The 6,390-nt window shown below is 44.6% G+C and overlaps 1 protein-coding gene across 1 annotated transcript in view; it reads left to right on the top strand.

Annotated features, from left to right (window-relative positions):
* The window catches only part of IFT140 (intraflagellar transport 140), a 69,838-nt gene that overhangs the window by 53,389 nt on the left and 10,059 nt on the right, over window positions 1-6,390 (top strand).

Genomic DNA, 6,390 nt, shown 5'->3' with positions numbered 1-6,390 from the left:
CTCCTCCCCTCCCAGCAGCACCGAGTAGGGCTGCGCATCACAGGGGAGCCCAGGCAGCAAAGCAAGAGGTCCTCTTTCGAAGGGAAATGGAAAAAAAAGAAAATCCCCAGCCTCAACCCTCAGAGCATCGGGACTGCAGAAGCAGATTGAGAAGGGGGATTTTGAAATGTGAAAGCCAAACAGTATTTGGGTTAGCTGTTGAAGGCAGCGTGACAGATAAATAGAAAACATAAAATCTCGAGATTCTCCACCTGATAAACAGAAGAATTCAGGGGTGTCTGAAAAGGAAGTTGCAAGTGATACAACATGAATGATGTTGGAAGTTGCTGCAGCGCGGCTGTGCGGGGCTGGCGCAGCCTGAGCGTCCTATCCCCATTTGCTGTGAGTGCTGGTGTTCCGTGTAACCCCGTGAGAGGATGAGCCAGCTCCCCTCGAGCACCCACAGGATGGAGAAGCTTCTTCAAGGAGCCGGTCTTGCCGAGGCTGGCTCTCCCATGGCTTTCAGACGGTTCCATCAGCAGGTCCTGCTGTGGGGCCGGGCAGCGATGCTGGGCAGGCATTGCCCTGCTGCAGCTGCTGGTGTCCCCTGCCCTGTGCCCTTCCTCTCCCTGAGCCTCTCAGAGGTCCTCAGGCTGAAAAAAATACTCTGCGAGGTGTAGTATGAAAGGGTTATGTTGTGAAATGAAGGTGTGAAACTGCTGTCCACAGCCTGGAGGGGGAGCAGGGAGAAGTGGTGACAGAGTACCTGCCTTGCCAGGCACAGGAACACCCAAGATGCGGGCACAAGAGTTCCCATCAGTGAAATTAATAAAAAATAGATCAGAAACTGATTAAATTGTATACAAGTTCTGTCTTACCAGCTAAATTACTTTGCCCTTAGTGAAGAAATCCATTCTGACCCAAAACATATGGGCAATCTGGCAGGAACATTGTATTTTTTGACTTGTCAGGAGGAATGGGAAATATTTCAATAAGCTCATACGCCCCTATAGCTAGTTTTCAGCTATTGGAATTGAATGTACAAATCTGGCTGTGAATTCACCCCTCTGCTGTGCTTGGTTCATTTTTAATCCCTAAATGGATTAAGCTTTAGGTACTTCGAGCAACTTCATGTTTTGACAGCAGTACAGCATCTTTGGCTCCTTTTTTTCTTGTGATAGGTCACATTTCTAAATGTCTCTGGTTTTAGAAGTTTCAATATAAATAACACATTGGTGTCTACCATTCTTCAAAGAAATTTCCTAACAATGATAACTATATTTTTGTATTTTCTGACCCATGGATTATTTGTTAAGGCTGGTGGCGTTCATACACAGGTAGTTCCAGGAGAGATTTACATTTAGGGAAAACCTCTTCTACCCAGTTGCACAGCTGCTTCAGCCCCCCGTTGTCTGTGATTCTTGAGATCTGTTGAAGCCTGAGTATGTGTTTTCAGAAGGGCACAAACTTTTGCAGCATGAGCATGTTGCATGTGGAAAACAAAAAAGCGCAATTGTATTTTACTGAGTCAGTCAGTCTGATCACTTCAAATTTGGTCACCTCTCTTCCTCTTTCTAAACCAAAAATTTGTTGTGAGAAGGTTCACCCTCTTTTTTTGAATTCCATCAACATGAAAAATAAATCATGTTCTTCTGAAGTCATACTTGACTTTGACCATCAAAGGGGCCGGCTCATGTGAACATCATGGCACTGGTTTGTGGTTTGAGATAAACGACACTTAAGAAATCTTTCACGTCACATCTGCAAATCCATGTAAGTTGATCAAGTTTGCAGGTGGGTGGGTGGCTTTGGAGTGAGCAGCAACCGGGAGCTGGTGCAGGTGAGTCGAGTGGATCCGTTCCTGGTTGTGTAGACATGGGAGGTGGCCTGGGACCAGTGACAACACTGGCCTTGGACCAGGTGCTTCACCCGTCTGGCTGTGGTGAGGGGGGCTGCTTCGAGAAGGCTGCAGCACGTTGGTCCGTGTGGTCTCGCTGTTGATGTGCCACATCACAAATGATTTATGGGACTTAAGAGTTTTTGTGACAATGACAATTTTTCTGCCCCTCCCAGCGGCTTGTGACTTGCAGAGCAGAAGGATGGCAGCAGGGATTGCTGGTGGCTGCGGTAATTCGGCAAGCACGCAGTGACCTTTTTTTTCTGTGGCCTAATTTCTGGTGGATGTTCTGGTCTGGAAGGAACAGTTTGGTAATTGTTTGTTCTGTGCTAGAGAGTGGTTCTGCTCAGGGGTAGGTTAAATTACTCCAGTCAATTTGCACAGCAGCTTCTAAAGCATTTAGGTTCTTTCTGGGTAAGAAATCCGTAATTTTATTTTCAGAATCTCAGGAATTCAGAGTATATCAACGAACTAGTTGCTTCCATACTGAATTTGTCCATTTCCTACCTAATAAATTATGTTTACAGTTGTCTCTGTGGGCCATAATCTTTTTTCTGTTATTTTCAATAGACAAATGGCTTTTTATCATTTCAATTAATAACGATAGCTAAAGATGTAAAATTGTGAAATTCCCCAAATGAGTAGATCATACCAAGTGACAATTAAATGAATTTCACAAAGATCTGGTAGCATTTCCTAGCCTGCTCATAACAAAATGGCTCAGTTATTAATTTTTGTTACAGTTTTAATCAAACCATTCTTGTTAACGCATTCACAGGCAGTGACATTCTCTGTCTTTACCCAGAGATCTTGTACTTCCAGCCCAAACCAGTCCAGGAGTCCTTCTGATCCTTGAAAAAAATCCCATCCCGTTAATGAACGCTACCAAGCAGTAACTTGGTGTGGAATTTCTCAGGATAAGCTTGGAATAGACAAAGTTCTGTATTTAATGTGATATTATAGATACTGTTCTGTGAAGTTTTCGTTGCTTTATCAAATACTCTGTTTCTGCCAGGAAAGTATTTTTAGGAATAATCTATACAGCTTCCAGTGTTTTGATCAGATGTGAAAAACATTTGACGTTTTTCAGAGGAGCAGTCATTTAACATGATTAATGCTATCAAGAATCTCACTGAGCTGTTGCACCTTTGCATATATTATTTGGTTCCTTGTTATCTTTTAGTCTCACTGAACAGACATAATCAGAATCCAATAAATACATTTTAAAAACGTCTAATGTAATTTAGCTACATCAGATAAAACTTCATTTTTTCCAGTCCTGTATTTTTTCTGGGTTACAAGAGAACAGGCAGTAAGCCATCAATTTTGACATTTTAACTTTCTGTTTGCTTTAGTGTGGTTTAAAGATAAGGCTAGTGTCCATTTTTATAGATAAATTTAAAATTTTTGCATAGGACTTCTGAATTATGAGCTTTTCATCCCGCTGACCTTCGGTGCCACCTGGTTTGTCTCATTTGACCACGTCCAAGCCCTCTGTAGCTGTTACAGAGTGACCAATGCTTTTATCCCATGACCAGTCTAGCAAATCCTGTGCACGTGAAGTTGATCATAAATGAAATATCTGGTCAGAATCACCCACGTTGTACATTTCAGACAGATCACATTATTCTAACACCTTTTCTCAGGGGCTGGAAGACACAACTTGAAGTTACTGAAAACTAGGCAAGGGATCAATGTTTGAAAAATAGCAATAGATGTTGTTAATTTTCCTTAGGAAGCAGGAGACCACTTGCTTTGTCCCATCCTTCCAGCCCCAGCACCGACAACATGCAGGTGAGCCCCACAGCGGAACATGCTGAGCTGCTGAGAATCTGCTTTGAATTTCTTATTGGATTTAGTTTGCGGCACCCACCGCTCCAGGTAGCTGTATGTATTAGGGATGTGATAATATATCTATAACAGAATGTTTTAGGGACGCAACAATAATATTTATAATATAGTCTTACAGATACTATAACTGATATTGCAGTTGAAGATATTATATTAATATTTCCCTTTGCATTTTACAGTAATCTTTTAAAGCAGAATGCTCAGGGCGCTGTTTGATGAATTGAAACCCAAACTGGAAAGAGAGATTCTCTTTTTTTGTTCTGATCAAGATATTTAAAGGCAAGAGACGGAACATATGTTCATTTTCCAGATATACCCCATTAAACGGAGGGAGAGAGATTTTGTAGCGGGACGCTTCAGACATAATCTCCAGCACTTCTAAGTAACAGCTCCAGCCTTCTCTCTTCGTTCGGTTTCCAGCTTTGGCTGATGAAGTGCAGATGCGAGCCGGCTTTCCAGCGAGGAGAAAAGGAGGAGGAGGGGAAGGACAGGAAATTCCCAGAGCATGAGCTGGGGGCAGGGTAAAACGCTGCTTGGCTTCTGCATGCGACAGCGGGGCCAGGCCTGGAGAGAAGGGTTGCTGCCTTTTAGGGATGCAAGGGCAGATCTGTCCTTCCGCTAGCAACTGTTGAGACGTTTTGCCAGGAGTTTAAGTGAGCCTGTTCTGCACCTCCTGTTTCTTGTTCCTTAACCAGACCTGCATTAATCTGCCCACGTTCCCAAGGAGCAGCCAAACGATGGGCAGGACTCACTGGAACGGGTTGCTCAGGGAACCTGTGGATGCTCATCCCTAGCAGTGTTCAAGGCCAGGTTGGACAGTGCTTTCAGCAGCCTGGTCTGGTGGGAGGTGTCCCAACCCATGGCAGGAGGGTTGGTGCTGGATGATCTTTAAGCTCAAGCCATTCTATGACTCCTGCTCTAGTGCTGGAGGTGTCTTCTGGCCAGGGGGGTTGTGCCATCTCAAGGCCAAGGCTGGTTCCCTGAGATATGGAGAAACATGGAAGCAAGTTGATGATGCTTCCTAAGTTGTTCTTTTCTAAACCCATCCTGTGCCTGCCCGGTTCTGCCACCGTGTCTCCCCTCTGATCAGCCTTGGCATGGAGAGGTTGGAGGCATCTTCTTGGGGTGAAGGTCCCCGATCTTTCTGCAGGAGCTGTGTGGGTCAGTCCCAGTGTCCTGACCCTCACCCAGGTTTGGGAGCGTGGATCTCCTCCCTCATCCCCGTCTGTGGCTTTGGTGAGACACGGTCGAGGCTGTTGCCCTGTGGCCGTGGTGCTCGGCGGTGGTCGGCAGCTTTGCAGGTTGTGCCTCTCTTGGGCAGCAAGACCTCCTACATGTTGTGGAGGAGTTTAGTTTTTAACATACTTCAGATCTTTTGCATTTCCTGAGATGGTCCTACTCTAGTATCCTTCTAGGTTTTTAATAACATAATAAACAATCTATTAAAGCAGTAAATGCAAACAAATATATTAATAAGTATTTAATATATGCATACAAAGATGGTTTGTGCACGCAGATAGTGTGTTGCTGTGTCGGTAATACTTGCGTAGTGAATGGTCTCTCAAAGCAGAAACAGTTCCCTAATATTCTGCAGTGGGAAGAAACTTGAAACAATACATGTACCAACCTGTCAGAGCATTGTTTTTCTTGCGAGGGACATGTCTGTGGGAGAGAACCAGCCTCTGCTGTAGCTCCACATGCACCAGGGGAGAAGTTTTGACTGTGAGTTCTCCACATGCTGAAACTGTAAGGGCTGAAAATACAGGTTTTTTTCAGTGTGTGAACCTCAGCAGAGGAATGCTCCATACAGTTCTCGGGCACAACCGCAGCACAAATTAAGTACATGATGAGCAGCGGCATCTTCTAAGTCCTCCTGTGTGTCTCTTCTAAGTCCTCCTGTGTGTCTCTGCACACCGTCCGCTTGCAACTTTGTACTTTAAAATAAACTATTGGGTCTGTTTCCTTTTGAAAGTTTCCACTCCCTGTAGTCTAAATAAAATTTCTCATCTGCTCAAGTCCATGAGCTCTCATCTTCTTGCATTAAGGGAACTGTGAGCTGTCAAGGCTCTGGAAAAACAGATTTTGATTTCCTCTCAGAAACTTGCTGTTAGTCAGTTTGACAAAGCCCAGCACAGCCGTGCGTTCCTTCACCCTGAGTGAAACGGCTCTCGGCACCTTCTTCTGGCACGCGACACGTTTTGGAAAATGCATTTCTTTTGCTTGTGCGTAGTGAAGCACGGCCGTGGCCCCGTGCACGAGACCTGACATCTTTTACCAGTGAGGGAACTCTCCCTGTCCTTGCTGATCAAAGCCCGCTGACAATATCTGACGTGATCTGAGTTGCTATATTGAGTAGCAATGCACAGACTTACCCTCAGGTGGATCGAGTACTGGGGTTGTTGTAAGGCCTTCCCAGTTCAGCAATAACTGTGCTCTGCTTCGACATTCCTTTGGGCTTCCCAGTCTGGGGGACTCGGACATGTCGGAGCAGAGCAGGAGAGGAGGCTGCATCTGAAATATATTCGCATGGACGCGCAGATGTAAGAAATTCAGTAAAATACTCAGACATACACTTTTTCTTTCCTGAACAAGGAAGATTTTTGAACTGTATGAAGTTTGCTCTTGATTTATCACTTCTGATCCTTTTTTATTTAATTTTTTGT

This window comes from Apaloderma vittatum, unplaced genomic scaffold, assembly GCF_000703405.1.
Source record: "Apaloderma vittatum isolate BGI_N311 unplaced genomic scaffold, ASM70340v1 scaffold13721, whole genome shotgun sequence".
Taxonomy (NCBI): domain Eukaryota; kingdom Metazoa; phylum Chordata; class Aves; order Trogoniformes; family Trogonidae; genus Apaloderma; species Apaloderma vittatum.
The sequence above is the reverse complement of the archived record's forward strand: the minus strand, read 5'-3'. Positions and strand labels throughout refer to the sequence as shown.